Genomic DNA, 18,272 nt, shown 5'->3' with positions numbered 1-18,272 from the left:
GTGTCTGTGTGTGTTTATGTAGGCACGTGCTCACTATATGAACTCAAATGTACTTCCTGTCTTCTACACCTTTTGTTTCGTGTTATGTAGAGTGTGCAACATACCGTGTTGAGTAGGTGCAATATAATTCCTTTCTAGGTGTTTGATGAAAATGTTTTAAAAGATAAGTTGATAGAGCTTGTTTTCGAATTGACAAAATCAGACTTATTAAATAAATAATATGAATGTTGTAATTAAAGGAAGGATCTAGAAACAAACAGTTTCATAATTAACTTAAAACATTTGAATTTCAGCATTATATGATTTTGTTGATCTGTGTTATCAAACGTACATTTTTATTACTTACTAAACAGGTAGAATATTCTGTTTAATAGAGTCTAACACTTTGTCCTATCTATTCATAAATATTAAAAACTGTCTTTCAACCAAAGTAGCTATAATTACGGATTCGCGAAGCACAATTTGAATTCTTAAAGTATTTGAAACAGTTTTATTTTTACAGTAAACCTAACTCATAAAAATAGACACTTATGCAGGGAAATGACTTTTATAAATAATTAAATGACGTAAAAGTGAAGTATATATTGCTAAGATTAAATGATTGTAAATCAGGATTTTCAGAGGGAAAACCGAGAAAAAGTGAATCGGAACTTACTCTAAGACAATCTTAAATCAAGCAACTGAAGCTGTGCTCCCTGTACACTGATACAGCCTTAATCACGGGGATCAGCTATAAAGCTCTCGAGAATGATTAATGGCTAACATTATTGTGTATTGGATCATTCCCTATTTTCACTATTTAAGAAAAGATTTAGGCCTCACGTTTACATCAAAAGCGTACAATACTCACCGATTTAATATATTATAACTAATGGGAATTACTTTATATCATAACTATCCATTATATGGTATGAAACAAAGTACAGTGTGGCATGAAAGCGTTTGATAAATTTGCATGAATGAACATTTCACACTTTAATTGGGGTGTATGTATTCAATAAAGATAGTATTTATAGTTTGATAAGTGTGCCATTCACTATTTAATTGAGGTGTGCATACAAAATTACAGAATTATTGTAAACATTAAATAGTCTAAACTTGTTCAGTCAACCAAATTACGGAATTATAGGAAACGTCAAGTAGTCTAAACTTGTTCAGTCAACCAAGTCACAGAATTATTGTAAACATTAAACAGTCTAAACTTGTTCAGTCAACCAAGTTACAGAATTATTGTAAACATTAAACAGTCTAAACTTGTTCAGTCAACCAAGTCACAGAATTATTGTAAACGTCAAATAGTCTAAACTTGTTCAGTTAACCAAGTCACAGAATTATTGTAAACATCAAATAGTCTAAACTTGTTCAGTCAACCAAGTTACAGAATTATTGTAAACATTAAACAGTCTAAACTTGTTCAGTCAACCAAGTTACAGAATTATTGTAAACATCAAAGAGTCTAAATTTGTTCAAACAACCAAGTTACAGAATTATTGTAAACGTCAAATAGTCTAAATTTGTTCAGTCAACCAAGTTACAGAATTATTGTAAACATCAAACAGTCTAAACTTGTTCAGTCAAAAAGTTACAGAATTATTGTAAACATCAAACAGTCTAAACTTGTTCAGTCAACCAAGTTACAGAATTATTGTAAACGTCAAATAGTCTAAACTTGTTCAGTCAACCAAGTTACAGAATTATTGGAAACGTCAAGTAGTCTAAACTTGTTCAGTCAACTAAGTCACAGAATTATTGTAAACAGTAAACAGTCTAAACTTGTTCAGTCAACCAAGTTACAGAATTATTGTAAACATTAAACAGTCTAAACTTGTTCAGTCAACCAAGTTACAGAATTATTGTAAACATCAAATAGTCTAAACTTGTTCAGTCAACCAAGTTACAGAATTATTGTAAACGTCAAATAGTCTAAACTTGTTCAGTCAACCAAGTCACAGAATTATTGTAAACGTCAAACAGTCTACACTTGTTCAGTCAACCAAGTTACAGAATTATTGTAAACGTCAAATAGTCTAAACTTGTTCAGTCAACCAAGTTACAGAATTATTGTAAACATTAAACAGTCTAAACTTGTTCAGTCAACCAAGTTACAGAATTATTGTAAACATCAAATAGTCTAAACTTGTTTAGTCAACCAAGTCACAGAATTATTGTAAACGTCAAGTAGTCTAAACTTGTTCAGTCAACCAAGTCACAGAATTATTGTAAACAGCAAATAGTCTAAACTTGTTCAGTCAATCAAATTACAGAATTATTGTAAACATCAAACAGTCTAAATTTGTTCAGTCAACCAAGTTACGGAATTATTGTAAACATCAAATAGTCTAAACTTGTTCAGTCAACCAAGTTACAGAATTATTGTGAACATCAAACAGTCTAAACTTGTTCAGTCAACCAAGTTACAAAATTATTGTAAACATCAAACAGTCTAAACTTGTTCAGTCAACCAAGTTACAGAATTATTGTAAACGTCAAATAGTCTAAATTTGTTCAGTCAACCAAGTTACAGAATTATTGTAAACGTCAAATAGTCTAAATTTGTTCAATCAACCAAGTTACAGAATTATTGTAAACATCAAACGGTCTAAACTTGTTCAGTCAAAAAGTTACAGAATTATTGTAAACATCAAATAGTCTAAACTTGTTCAGTCAACCAAGTCACAGAATTATTGTAAACGTCAAATAGTCTAAACTTGTTCAGTCAACCAAGTCACAGAATTATTGTAAACATCAAATAGTCTAAACTTGTTCAGTCAACCAAGTCACAGAATTTTTGTAAACATCAAACAGTCTAAACTTGTTCAGTCAACCAAGTTACAGAATTATTATAAACGTCAAATAGTCTGAACTTGTTCAGTCAACCAAGTTACAGAATTATTGTAAACATCAAACAGTCTAAACTTGTTCAGTCAACCAAGTTACAGAATTATTGTGAACATCAAACAGTCTAAACTTGTTCAGTCAACCAAGTTACAGAATTATTGTAAACATCAAATAGTCTAAACTTGTTCAGTCAACCAAGTTACAGAATTATTGTAAACATTAAACAGTCTAAACTTGTTCAGTCAACCAAGTTACAGAATTATTGTAAACATCAAATAGTCTAAACTTGTTCAGTCAACCAAGTCACAGAATTATTGTAAACATCAAACAGTCTAAACTTGTTCAGTCAACCAAGTTACGGAATTATTGTAAACATCAAATAGTCTAAACTTGTTCAGTCAACCAAGTTACAGAATTATTGTAAACGTCAAATAGTCTAAACTTGTTCAGTCAACCAAGTTACAGAATTATTGTAAACATCAAACAGTCTAAACTTGTTCAGTCAACCAAGTTACAGAATTATTGTAAACGTCAAATAGTCTAAACTTGTTCAGTCAACCAAGTTACAGAATTATTGTAAACATCAAACAGTCTAAGCTTGTTCAGTCAACCAAATTACAGAATTATTGTAAACATCAAATAGTCTGAACTTGTTCAATCAATCAAAATAAATTCTGATATTAATCAAAACACATATCAGGTTGACTTTCTGGTTACAAACACTCCCAATATTATAATATACAAAAGGTGTTTTCACACCAAATAACAGAGTTATCACTGCTGGAGTTTAGATCCGACAGGAAAAGCACACGAAAAGAATACAGCATTACTTCAGCAGAAACCACACGTCGTATGTTGCGTATAAACGTGTAATAAGTTGATTCACCGTCAATAAAACTTCCTCACGTTTATAAACCATTGTTTACTAACCTAATTTTACAGACTATATAAACTAAACTAAATGATAACAAATACTAATGACTCTGTAAATAAACTAACTGATAAGAGACACAACTGACTCTGTAAATAAGAAAAATAATAGCAGACACCAATGACTCTCTAAATAAACTAAATGAAAATTGACACTACTGACTCTGTGTAATAAACGATATGATTATAGACACTACTGACTCTATGAAATAAACTAAATGACACTAATGACTCTGTAAATAATAAAAATTACAACACACTACTGACACTATGAAAATTTACTAAATGACACTAATGACTCTGTAAATAAGCTAAATGGAAACAAACACTACTGATTCTATAAGTAAATTAAAATATAACACACACTACTGACTCTAAAGATAAGCTAAATGAAAACATATTCAAATGACTCTTTAAATAAACTAAATGGTAACGGACATTACTTACTCTGTAGATAAGCTAAATGATAACAGGCACTACAGACTCAATGAAATAAACTAAATATTATAAAACACTACTGATTCTATCAATAAACAAAATAATAACAGACGATAATTACTGTATGAAATATATTATATGACACTAATGACTCTGTAAATAAAGTAAATGATGACAGACACTATTGACTCTATATAATATATTAAATGATAACAGACACTATTGACTCTATATAATATATTAAATGATAACAGACACTACTGAATCCATAAAATAAATTAAGTGATAACAGACACTACTGAATATGTAAATACACAAAATGATAACAGACACTACTGACTACATGAAATATACTAAATGATAACAGACACTACTAAATCCATAAAATAAATTAAGTGATAACAGACACTACTGAATATGTAAATAAACAAAATGATAACAGACACTACTGAATCCATAAAATAAATTAAGTGATAACAGACACTACTGAATATGTAAATAAACAAAATGACAACAGACACTACTGACTACATGAAATATACTAAATGATAACAGACACTACTAAATCCATAAAATAAATTAAGTGATAACAGACACTACTGAATATGTAAATAAACAAAATGATAACAGACACTACTGACTACATGAAATATACTAAATGATAACAGACACTACTAAATCCATAAAATAAATTAAGTGATAACAGACACTACTGAATATATAACTAAACAAAATGATAACAGACACTACTGAATATGTAAATAAACAAAATGATAACAGACACTACTGAATATGTAAATATACTAAATGATAACAAAAACTACTTGTTCTACGAAATATGTTAAATAACACAAATGACTATAAGTACGCCAAATGAAAACATACTTTAATGACGCTGTAACTAAACTAAATGATAAAAGGTACAAATCATTCTGTAAATAAACTAAATGATAAAAGGTACAAATCATTCTGTAAATAAACTAAATGACAACAGACATTTATGAATATATGAAATATACTAAATTATAACATATACAACTGACTCTGTAAATAAACAAAATAATAAGACAAACTAATTACTCTGAAATATACAAAATGATAAAAGACACTACTGACGCTATAAAATACACTAAATTACACGAATGAACTCTATAAGTTAACTAAATGATAACAGTCACTAATTACTCTGTAAATAATCAAAATGATAACAGACACTACTGACACTACGAAATATACTAAATTATAACAGACACAACTGACTTTTTATATAAACAAAATGATAACAGACACCACTAACTCTATAAATAAGCTAAATGATAAGAGACACTACTAACTTTATGGTATATACTAAATTAAAACAGACACTACTAACTCTGTAAATAAACTAAATGATAACATATACTGTTGACTCCGTGAAATATTTTAAATGATATCAAACACTACTGACTCTGCAAATAAACAAAATGATATAAGAAACTACTCACTCTATGAAATATACTCAATGATCAAAAACACTACTGAATCTGTAAAATATATTCAAAGACACTAATTACTCTGTAAACAAAGTAAATGATAGCAGACACTACGAACTCTGTAAAAAAGGTAAATGATAACAAACTTTAATGACTCTGTAAAATAAACAAAATGATAACAGACATTACTGGCTATATTAAATATATTTAATGACACTAATGACTCCGTAAATAAAGTGAATAATAATATACACTACAGACTCTGTAAATAAGCTAAATTATAACAAACGCCAATAACTCTGTAATAAACTAAATGATAACAGATACTACTGACTCGAGAAATAAAGTAAATGATAAAAGACAATAATGAATCTGTATATAAATAAAATAATAAAACATACTAATCACGCTGTAAATAAACTAAGTGATAGCAGAAACTACTCACTCTATCAAAAAAACTAAATGATAATAGACACTAATGACTCTGTAAATAAACTAACTGATGAAAGGTACTAGTCCCTCTTTAAATAACCTAACTGACAACAGACACTAGTGACTCTATAAGTAAACTAAATGATAAGGCACGCTACTGACTCTATAAGTAAACTAAATGATAAGGCACGCTACTGACTCTGTGAGATAAAGTAAAAGGTAACAGACCCTAATGACCCTGCAAATAAACTAAATGATAACAGACATTACTGGCTCTATAAAATATATTAAATAACATTAACGATTCTGTAAATAAGCTAAATGATAGCAGAAACTAATGACTCTTTAAATACTAAACGATAACAACACTACCGACTCTGTGAGGTAAACTATATGATAACAGACACTATTGACTCTGTAAATAAACTAAATGAAAAAAAAAATAATAATCACTTTGTAAATAATATAGATGATAACAGACACTACTGACTCTGTAAATAAACTAAATTATAACAGACACTAGTGATTCTGTAAAATAAAGTAAATAATAAGGGACACTAATGAATCAGTGAATAAACTAGCTGATAAGAGACACTACTGACTCTAATAAATATTATAAATGACACTAATGACTCTGAAAATAAAGTAAATGATAACATACAGTACCGACTCTGGGCGAAAAACTAAATCATAACAGACACTACTGACTATATGAAGTACACTAAATGATAACATACACAACAGCCTCTATAAAACATATTAAATGATAATTGACATTACAGATTCTGTAAAAAAACTAAACCATAACAGACACTACTGACTCTGTGAAATAAAGTGAATGATAAGAGATACTACTTACTCTATGAAATATACTAAATAACACTAAGGACTCTGTAAATAAAGTAAATACTAACAGGCACAACTGACGCTGTAAAAAAATTAAATGATAACACACACTAATGATTCTGTAAATAAACTAAATGAAAACACAGTACTCACTGTGTGATATCAAAAATATATGAAATATATATGATATATATGAAATAAACTTAATGATAATAGACACTACACATTCTGTAAATAACTAAATGAGAACAGACACTACTGATTCTATGAAGTATATTGAATGATAAGAGACATTAAGAATTCTGTGAAATGTACTAAAGGATAACAAACATTGCTGACTATATAAAATGTATTAAATAACATAAATGACCCAGTAAATAACAGAAACTACTTACTATGTAAAAAAGCTAAATTATAACAGACACTAATGACTCTGTAAAAATTAACAAAATGATAAGAGACACTAAAGATTTTATGAAATAAACAAATGAAATAAATTAATGATAAAAGATACAAATTACTCTGTAAAAAATATAAATGATAACAGACACTATTGATTCTGTTAATAAATTAAATAATAAGAGTCTCTTCTGACTGTGAGCGATTAAGTTAGTGACTTCAGACCCTAATGACTCTGTTCATAAACTAAATAGTAACAGACACTATTGACCCTATGAAATATATTAAATGACAATAATAGCTTTATAAGCAAACTAAATGATAACACTCACTACCGACTCTGTAAAATAAACTAAATTATAATAGACAGTACTGACTCTGTAATTAACTAAACGATAACATACACTACTGACTACATGACTTATATAATATGACACTAATGTCTCTGTAAATAAAGTAAATACTAACATACACCACTGACTCTGTGAAATATACTAAATGACAGCATGCACCACTGACACAGGAAATAAACTGAATGAAAACAGACACTACTGACTCTCTCAAATAAACTAAATGATAACACACACTGCTGACTCTATGAAACAAACTTAATGATAATAGACACTACTAGCTCTGTAAATAAGCTAAATAATAACAGACACTAATGACTCTGTAAATAAGTTAAATGATAAGAGGCACTAATGCCTGTAAATATACTAAACGATGACAAACACTATTGACTCTTAAATAAATTGTACCCTGCCAATACCATTTTTATGGTAATATATCATATCTAAGTGACTCCTTTTCTTTAGTCTACTTGTACCTTGATACTACTATTTTTATAGTAACATGTCAGAGATAGGTGACTTCTCCTGTTGATTCTAGTGGTACACTATCACTACCATTGTTCTGGTAATATATCAGATCTGTGTAACTCCTCATGTTTAGTCAAATTGCACACTGTCACTACGATTCCTCTGGTAACATGAAGGAACTAGATGACTCCGCCTGTTTAGTTTAGTTCTACATTATCAATACCATTCCTGTCATAACATGTAGGACCTAGGTGACTCCTCTGTTTAATCTACTTGTACATTGTCACTACATTTCTTCTGGTAACATGTCAGATCTACGTGACTCCAACTGTTTATTCTAGTTCTACACAGTCACTACATTTCTTCTTCTTACATATTAGACCCAGGAGACCCTTTATGTTTAGTCTAGTTGTACCCTGTCACTACCATTCTCATGGTAACATATCAAACCTAAGTGACTCCTTCTGTTTAGTCCAGTTGTACCCTGTCACTACCATTCTTATGGTAACATATCAAACCTAGGTAACTCCTTCTGTTTAGTCTAGTTGTATCCTGTCACTACCATTCTTATGGTAACATATCAAACCTAAGTGACTCCTTCTGTTTAGTCCAGTTGTACCCTGTCACTACCATTCTTATGGTAACATATCAAACCTAGGTGACTCTTTCTGTTTAGTCTAGTTGTACCCTGTCACTACCATTCTTATGGTAACATATCAGACCTAGGTAACTCCTTCTGTTTAGTCTAGTTGTATCCTGTCACTACCATTCTTATGGTAATATATCAGGCCTAGGTGACTCTTTCTGTTTAGTCTAGTTGTACCCTGTCACTACCATTCTTATGGTAACATATCAAACCTAGGTGACTCCTTCTGTTTAATCTAGTTGTGCACTGTCCCTACCATTGTTTTGGTTGAATGTCAGACCTAGGTAACTCCTTCTGTTTAATCTAGTTGTGCACTGTCCCTACTATTGTTTTGGTTGAATGTCAGACCTAGGTAACTCCTTCTGTTTAATCTAGTTGTACCCTGTCACTACCATTTTTATACCAACATGTCTGAGATAGGTGACTCCTCCTGTTTAGTCACCCAGTACTCTATCACTACCATTATTCTGATAACATGGATGTAGGATCACCGACTGTATAATAATAACATAGAATGTTCATGCAGATCTGATGTCCTAACTACTTTTTCATAGCCTTCCCTGCACGCTATTCTTCAGACTGTGTTTTGGCTGAGATTGAAAGAACAAAACACATGACTTCTTATTTGTATGGTGGATGAGTATAAGTAGCTGATTTTCGTCACCTTTTAGGTAATACACTTTCTCTGGCTTCATCAATAAATCAGTAATTATTATTATTATTTGTATGGTGGATGAGTATAAGTAGCTGTTTTTCGTCACCTTTAGGTAATACACTTTCTCTGGCTTCATCAATAAATCAGTAATTATTATTATTATTATTTGTATGGTGGATGAGTATAAGTAGCTGTTTTCGTCACCTTTTAGGTAATACACTTTCTCTGGCTTCATCAATAAATCAGTAATTATTATTATTATTATTTGTATGGTGGATGAGTATAAGTAGCTGTTTTTCGTCACCTTTTAGGTAATACACTTTCTCTGGCTTCATCAATAAATCAGTAATTATTATTATTATTATTTGTATGGTGGATGAGTATAAGTAGCTGTTTTTCGTCACCTTTTAGGTAATACACTTTCTCTGGCTTCATCAATAAATCAGTAATTATTATTATTATTATTTGTATGGTGGATGAGTATAAGTAGCTGTTTTTCGTCACCTTTTAGGTAATACACTTTCTCTGGCTTCATCAATAAATCAGTAATTATTATTATTATTATTTGTATGGTGGATGAGTATAAGTAGCTGTTTTTCGTCACCTTTTAGGTAATACACTTTCTCTGGCTTCATCAATAAATCAGTGACACAGTTGATGATTTTTTTGTCTCAGTAACTACGAACTTCTTGTTCTATCATGTGCAATCAATGAATGTTACGACGTCAGTCACGAGCTCCAGTTCAATACAGAAATCAATAACACTTGTGATTAAACGCCGGTGTTCAATGTCTAAACTTCTTTGTATACTTTCAATTTCTTCGACTAATTACAAGGTAATGACATGTTTTATAAGAGGTTATGTAGTTACTTTAAAAGTAAACTGCTAATAACGAGTTTCGTTGAATTGAAAGTGTTTTATATGTACACGTAAATGGGCTTTGGAAATAATGCACTGATCTGATTTCATAAAATAAGCTAAAAAAGAATGATGAACACAAAATTATTAAAGACAACAAGTATGTCAATTGCCATGATTAGACTTGTCAAAGTGTTCGAAATAAATTCTGATTTTAAAATAATGCAAAACAAACACTAAAAAGCACATAAATGTCTACGTTATTTACAATAATAGTTCCTAGTTCATACATCAGGTTACTGATGTATCAAACATATTCTGCCACTTGTAATCTTAAGCGCAATTAAGTTTTGACATTGTTTTATTTTAAATTTCGCGTAAAGTACACAAGGATTATCTGTGCTAGCTGTCCCTAATGTAGCAGTGGAAGACGAGAGTGAAATCAGCGAGTCATCACTACCCATCGTCCACTCTTGGGCTACTGTTTTCACCAACGAACAGTGGGATTGACCGTCATATTATATTGCCCCAGAGCTGAAAGGGCGAGCATGTTTGATGTGACAGGAAATAAACCCTCGACCCTCAGATTACGAGTTGGGCACTTGGACCACCTGGCCATCCCAGCCAATCTTTGACATATCAACATCAAATGAAACAATCATCTGACAGTTTATTTACCCACTAATATATTGAGAACTTCAAGTGAACATTTAACGTGTTTTCAATGAAACTGTTGAGGCTAAGAGATTACATACTAAAAATAAAGATATATTTTTTCATTGGATCTTTTCACTGACGCAATATAATATAGTAGAAAATCAAATATAAAAGTAATTCCAATATGATAACTATTTATACTCTCTAATCATGTCAATTAAATATATGATTCTTCATAAATATCATTTGAGGTTACTTCTATCGAATTATTATACTTTCAGCTGCATAAAACTTCAAACAAATATGGAAAGTTGTAATTGAATCTTCCAACTCACTGTTAATTTTCGTGTACATATTTTGAGGTTGAATTTTTAAGAAGCAGAATTATTCTTAAAATTTCAAAATTATAAGAAATTATTTTATTCTATTATTAATTTGATATCTTGTGGGAATGTTTCGTGTTGCGCTTCGTTAAATTTCAAACCGTGTTACTCTGTTAGCTATCAGTTAACAACATTTGTTTACCTTTTTAATTGTAAGTACTAAAATCTTAAGAAGTCTCAAAGATTCCAAAAGGGGGCTCTAGAAAACAATCCAATTAACTCTTTACCGAAAAGGAATTTAAAGAAGTTATTTCGCAAAATCTATAAATCGTATAAACAGTTAGAGTTAAATAAAGAAAAAGAAACCAACTGAAAAGATGTATAATTTAAATGGTTCAGTGGTCTCGTTCAAAAATAAAATTCCTTACATTACAATGTAATAAGCAACAGAAAAAGTAAATACAACGTAGTAAACAATACGAAAAGTAAACACAACGTAGTAAACAATAAAAAAATTAAACACAACGTAGTAAACAAAACAAAAATTAAACACAACATAGTAAACAATAAAAAAATTAAACTCAGCGTAGTAAACAATAAAAAATTAAACTCAGCATAGTAAACAATAGAAAATTAAACTCAACGTAGTAAACAATAGGAAAATTAAACTCAATGTATTCAACATTAGAAAAATTAAACTCATCGTAGTAAACAACAGAAAAATTTAAATCAAAGTGATAAGCAATAGAAAAATTAAAATCACGTTGTAAACTATAGAAAAACTAAACACAACACAGTAAACAATAGAAAACTTAAACTCAACATAGTAAACAATAGAAAAATTAAACTCATCGTAGTAAACAATAGAAAAATTAAACTCATCGTAGTAAACAACAGAAAAATTAAACTCAGCGTAGTAAACAATAGAAAAATTAAACTCATCGTAGTAAACAATAGAAAACTTAAACTCAACATAGTAAACAATAGAAAAATTAATTTCATCGTAGAAAACTATAGACAGAATTATATCTGTTGATGTTTTGTTCTTGGTCAGCTCAGGGCCACGCTCAAGTGTTTTTATTTTTAACGTTTCTCTGTTTTCACGTAAAAGGTAATTCTGTTATTTGATCTTTCATTGCTTTCTAACAATTAGACGTTACAAAATATTAAACACGGGATCGTTTGATAATCTAAACGACATATCTTTGTGTATATGCATTCAACGGCTTTGTTACAACAAACACTGACGTATACAACTTAGTTGGATTGGGAGATATATTAGTGTTAGTAATGTAATACTTCCATTACGCGACCTTACAGGAGTTAGATTCGGTATTCAACTAACATTTCACTAGTAGATTCATCAGTATCATTACCAAAACCTGAACTAATAGATAACTGTCACACACACAGACGGAGGTAGACAACTAACGATAAATTACGTAAGAGGAGCTCAGAAAGGATATTCAACTGACTTCATATGTCAACAGGAGATGTCTGGATAAACATACAACCGTTTACAATAATTAAATTTGATTCGCTATTGATATTACGTTAAACAATATTAGTGGAGAGTAGTTAATATTATGTGATACCAGAGGGATATTATATATGATTACAGCTATGATTTTATTACAACAATTAATGTTCGATTCAGAGCATAACTGCTTCTTTCAACTTAATGAAATTTTAAATTGCAATATAGCTCTCTTTACATTATTTTATCAGACAGCTATTCCAGTATTAATACGGGGATTATTATTCAATAATATTATTGTATGACAATTTGATACTAAATTTAATTGTTGAATGTTTATTTTTAAGATAAACAAATTAACACATTGGTAATAAAAGGCCGTTAACAATAATAAATGTAGACCTCCTTTAAGATAAACATGTTTATAAAGGACATGAAAGCTTTAATAAAGTGTAAAAAATTATTAAATGCTACTACTAAAAGTATAATTCTAAATACACCATTTAGTCACTGATACTGTTAAAGGTGTAATAACTTATACATCTCTAAGGAAAAAATACTAATAGAAGGGTTAGCCATATAAATACAACGAAAGAACTAATTCTCTATTTAGAACAAATGTAATAATACAATCTCATAATCTGTAATTCATGAAAACATACTTCAAAATAAACATAGACATCATAGTGTTCATGAAATGAGAAAAAATAAACAATTACAATTAGCAACAATACTGATGGTTTGATTTGTTTTACATTTGTCCGTTAGTAACAACAGTAAGGGTATGATATCTTCAGTATCTATTTAATATTAACAGTAGAGAGGTTTCATTTGTTTAGTATGTGTTCATGAGTAACGATAATGAACGTTTGTTTTCTTTAATATCTGTGCCTTAGTAACAATAATGAATTTCATTTGTTTAGCACCTGTTAATTAGTAACAATAGGGAAGGTTTGATTTGTTTAGTATCTGTCAGTTACTAAGAACAGTGAAGGTTTGATACGTTTAGCACCTGTCATTTAGTAACACTAGTGAAGGTTTGATATGTTTAACACCTGTCAATTAGCAACAATAGCGAAGGTTTGATTTGTTTAGTATCTGTCCTATAGTTGCATTAGTGAATGCTTGATTTGTTCAGAACTAATAAATTAGTAAGAATAGTGAATGTTTGATTTCTTTAGTATTTGTCAGTTACTAAGAACAGTGAAGGTTTGATACGTTTAGCACCTGTCATTTAGTAACACTAGTGAAGGTTTGATATGTTTAACACCTGTCAATTAGCAACAATAGCGAAGTTTTGATTTGTTTAGTTTATATTCAATAGAAACAATAGTGAACTTTTGATTTGTTTAGTATCTGTCCGTTAGCAAAAAACAAAGAAGGAGTGATTTGTTTAGTATTATGTCCGTTTCTAACAGTAGCGAAGGTTTGATTTGTTTAGTATATATTCTTTAGTTACAATAGTGAATGTTTAACATATTTAGTATCTGTTCATTAGCAAAAGTAGTGAAGGTTTGATTTATTTAGTATCTGACCGTTAGTAACAATAGTGAAGGCTTGTTTTGTTTAATGCATGTTAATTAGTAACAACAGTGAAAGCTTAATTTGTATAGTATCTGTTAACAGTAACAACAGTGAATGCTTTATTTTTTTAGTATATGTTCAATAGCAACAAGAGCAAAAGATTAACTTGTTTACCATAGATTCAATGTTAACAATAACGAAAGTTTGATTGTTTAGTATCTGTTCATTAGCAACAACAGCGAAGGCTTGATTGGTTTAGTAAATGTTAATTAGTAACAACAGTGAACATTTGATTTCTTTAGTCTCTATCTGTTAGAAACAATAGTGAAGGATTGATTTGTTTAGTATCTGTACTTTACAAACAATAGTGAATGTTTGATTTCTTCAGCAACTGTCAATTAGTAACAGTAATCAAAGTTTGATTTAATTAGTGCATGTCCAATAGTAACAATAATGAACGTTTGATTTGTTTAGTATCTGCCCGTTAGTAACAATAGTGATGGTTTGACTTGTTTCGAATCTGTTAGTAAAAATAGTGAAAGTCTGATTTGATTATCGCCTGTTAATAACTAACAACAGTGAAGATTTTATTTGTTTAGTATGTGTTCGTTAGTAACAATAATGAAGGTTTGATTTGTTTAGTATATCTCCGTTAGTAAGAATAGTAAAGGTTCGATCTGTTTCGTATTAAGTCCGTTACTTACAATTGTGAAAGTTTTATTTTTTTAGTATCTGTTCAATAGTAACAATAGTGAAGGCTTGATTTGTTTAGCACCTGTTAATTGGTAACAATAGTAAAGGTTCAATTTGTTTAATATCTCTTTAACAGTAACAATAGTGAACGCTTTATTTGTTTGGCACCTACTCATTAGTAATAACAGAGAAGTTTTGATTTGTTTAGTATCTGTTCAATAGCAACAATATTGAAAGTTTAAATTTTTTAGTATTTGCCCGTTATTAATAGAAGTGAAGGTTTCATTTGTCTAGTACAGTGGAGCGCCATTAAGCCTCGGACCAGTAAACCGCGAAATCGCTTAAGACGCTGTAGCAAGTCTTGTGAGCGATGTGAGCGAGGATTATCGCGGGTCACCGCTAATTTAAGAAAGTGTAAAAACCCAGCTTATGAATTTAATCCTGGCTTTATAACTTCAAGGAGATATTTAAAAAGGATTTGCTTTAATTTAGGAAATAAATAAAATATATTACAATAGAAATCGACCGTTAATCTACCTTATCCGCTCTCTATGTCAGCTTTATGGAGGCTGCCATTGTTACCGAATCACACCTCTCAATAGATTAAAGTTAATCCGCGGTAAATCCGTGAAAAAAGTGATAAATAATTAAAGTATTATTTTTAATTCGATAATCCGATATAATGATCACGCAATGGCCCGGATGAGGCTCCTCGGCGGAGCTGTTGGCGATTTCGGCTTTTCAGTCACAAAGGTTTAAGCCGCGGTTTAGCAGGTTGACCCCCCAAATACCGCGGCTTAACGGCGCTCCACTGTATCTGTCCGTTATTAATAGAAGTGAAGGTTTCATTTGTCTAGTATCTGTCTGTTATTAATAGTAGTGAAGGTTTCATTTCTTTAGTATCTGTCTGTTTGTAACAAAAATGAAAGTTACATTTCTTTAGTATATCTCGGTAAGTAATAAAAGTGTAGTCTTGATTTGTTTAGCACCTCGTAATTAATAACAACAGTGAAAGTTTGATTTTTTTAGCACATAGTAATTAATAACAATAGTGAAGGTTTGATTTGTTTAATATCTGTCTCTTTGGTAAAATAGTAAATGCTTGATTTGTTTACCCCTAAAATTAGTAACACTAGTGATGGTTTGATTTATTTAGTATCTGTCCGTTAGTAACAATAGTGAAAGCTTGTTTTGTTTAACACATTTTAATAAGTAACAATAGTAAAGGTTTGATTTGTTTTGTATCTGTTCTTTAGCAACAACAGTGAAAACTTGATTGGTTTAATAAATGTTAATTAGTAACTAGAGTGAAGATTTGATTTGTTTTCTATCTATCCGTTAGTAAGAATAGTGAAGGCTCGGTTTGTTTAGTATCTGTACATTACTACAAACAACAGTGAATGTTTGATTTGTTCAGCACTTGTTAGTTAGTAATAATAGTGAACGTTTGATTTGTTTAGTATCTGCCCATTAGTACTAATAGCGAAGGTTTGATTGTTTGGAATCTATCCGTTAGTAAGAATAGTGAAAGTATGATTTGTTTATCCCCTGTTATTTACTAACAATAGTAAAGGTTTGAGTTGTTTAGTATATGTTCGTTCTCAACAATAGTGAAGGCAAAATTTCTTTAGTATCTGTCAATAGTAACAATATTAACAAATACTAAAGAATAGTGAAGACTCGTTTTGTTTAGTATTAAGTCCATTACTTACAAATATAAAAGTTTTATTTGTTCAGTTTCTGTTCAATAGTAACAACAGTGAAGATTTGATTTGTTTCCTATGTGTTAAATAACAATAGTAAAGGTTTGACTTGATTAGTATCTGTCCGTTAGTAACAATAATGAAGACTTAATTGTTGACTAACTGTTAATTAGCAACAATAGTGAAAATTTGATTTGTTTAGTACATGTTAATTAGAAACATTAACGAGGTTTTATTTGTTTAGTATCTGTCCGTTAGTAACAATAGTAGAGGTTTTATTTGTTTAGTATCTCTCAGTTAGTAACAATAGTAAAGGATTGTTTTGTTTAACACATGTTAATTAGTAACAATAGTGAAGGCTTAATATATTTAGTATGCGTTAATAGTAACAATAGTGAATGCTTCATTTGTTTAGTATCTGTTCAATAGCAACAACAGTGAAGGATTAATTCGTTTAGTACCTGTTAAATAATAATAATAGTGAAGATTTGATTTTTAAGTATCTATCCGTTAGTAACAATAGTGAAGGGTTGCTTTTCTTAGTACCTGTTAATGAATAACAGTCGTGAAAGTTTAATTTGTTTAGTTTCGGTTCGATAGCTACGACAGTGAAGGCTTGATTAGATCAGTAAATTTTAATTAGTAACAACAGTGAAGATTTAACTCATTTAGTATCTATCCATTAGTAAAAATAGCGAAGGTTTGATTTGTTTAGTATATGCTCGTTAACAACAATTGAGAAAGTTTATTTGTTTAGTATCTGTTCATTACTTACAATAGTTTAGGTTTGATTTGTTTAGTATCCGTTAATTGTTACAATAGTAAAGATTTGATTTGTTTAGGGTCTGCTCTTCATTAAATATAGTGAAGGTTTAATTTCTTTAGCAACTTTAATTAGTAACAATATTGAAGGTTTGATTTGGTTAGTATCTGCCCGTTAGCAACAATAGTTAAGGTTTGTTTGACTTGTTTGGAATCCGTCCGCTGGTAAGAACAGTGAAGGTTTTATTTGTTTAACACCAGTTAATAACTAACAATAGTGAAGGTTTGACTTGTTTAGTATATGTTCGTTCTGAACAACAGTGAAGACTATATTTCTTTAGTATGTGTTAATAGTAACAGTATTGAATGTTTTTGTGTAATGTCTGCTCGTTAGTAATAATAGAAAAAACTTTATTTGTTTATCTCCTGTTAATTAGTAACAATAGTAAAAGTTAGATTTTTGTAGTATCTGTTCAACAGTAACAATAGTGAAAGTTCGATTTGTTTAGAATCTGTCCGTTAGGAAAAATAGTGAATGATATATTTGTTTAGTATCGTTTCAATAGCAACAACAATGGATTTTTGATTTTTTATCAGTTCAATAGTAACAATAGTTACATTCTGATTTATATACGTAAAAACGGCTCGTTTGGGTTGAGGAAATATTTTACGTAGAGGAGCGAACAATGTTTCGACCTTCTTCGGTCATCGTTCACAAAACCTCACATGAACCTGACGAAAACAAATAACCTATTTCACTTCATTTTCACACTTTTTGTTATACATATTTTTATAATAGA

The sequence above is a fragment of the Tachypleus tridentatus genome, chromosome 13 (assembly GCF_004210375.1).
Source record: "Tachypleus tridentatus isolate NWPU-2018 chromosome 13, ASM421037v1, whole genome shotgun sequence".
In the NCBI taxonomy this organism is placed as follows: Eukaryota; Metazoa; Arthropoda; class Merostomata; order Xiphosura; family Limulidae; genus Tachypleus; species Tachypleus tridentatus.
The sequence above is the reverse complement of the archived record's forward strand: the minus strand, read 5'-3'. Positions refer to the sequence as shown.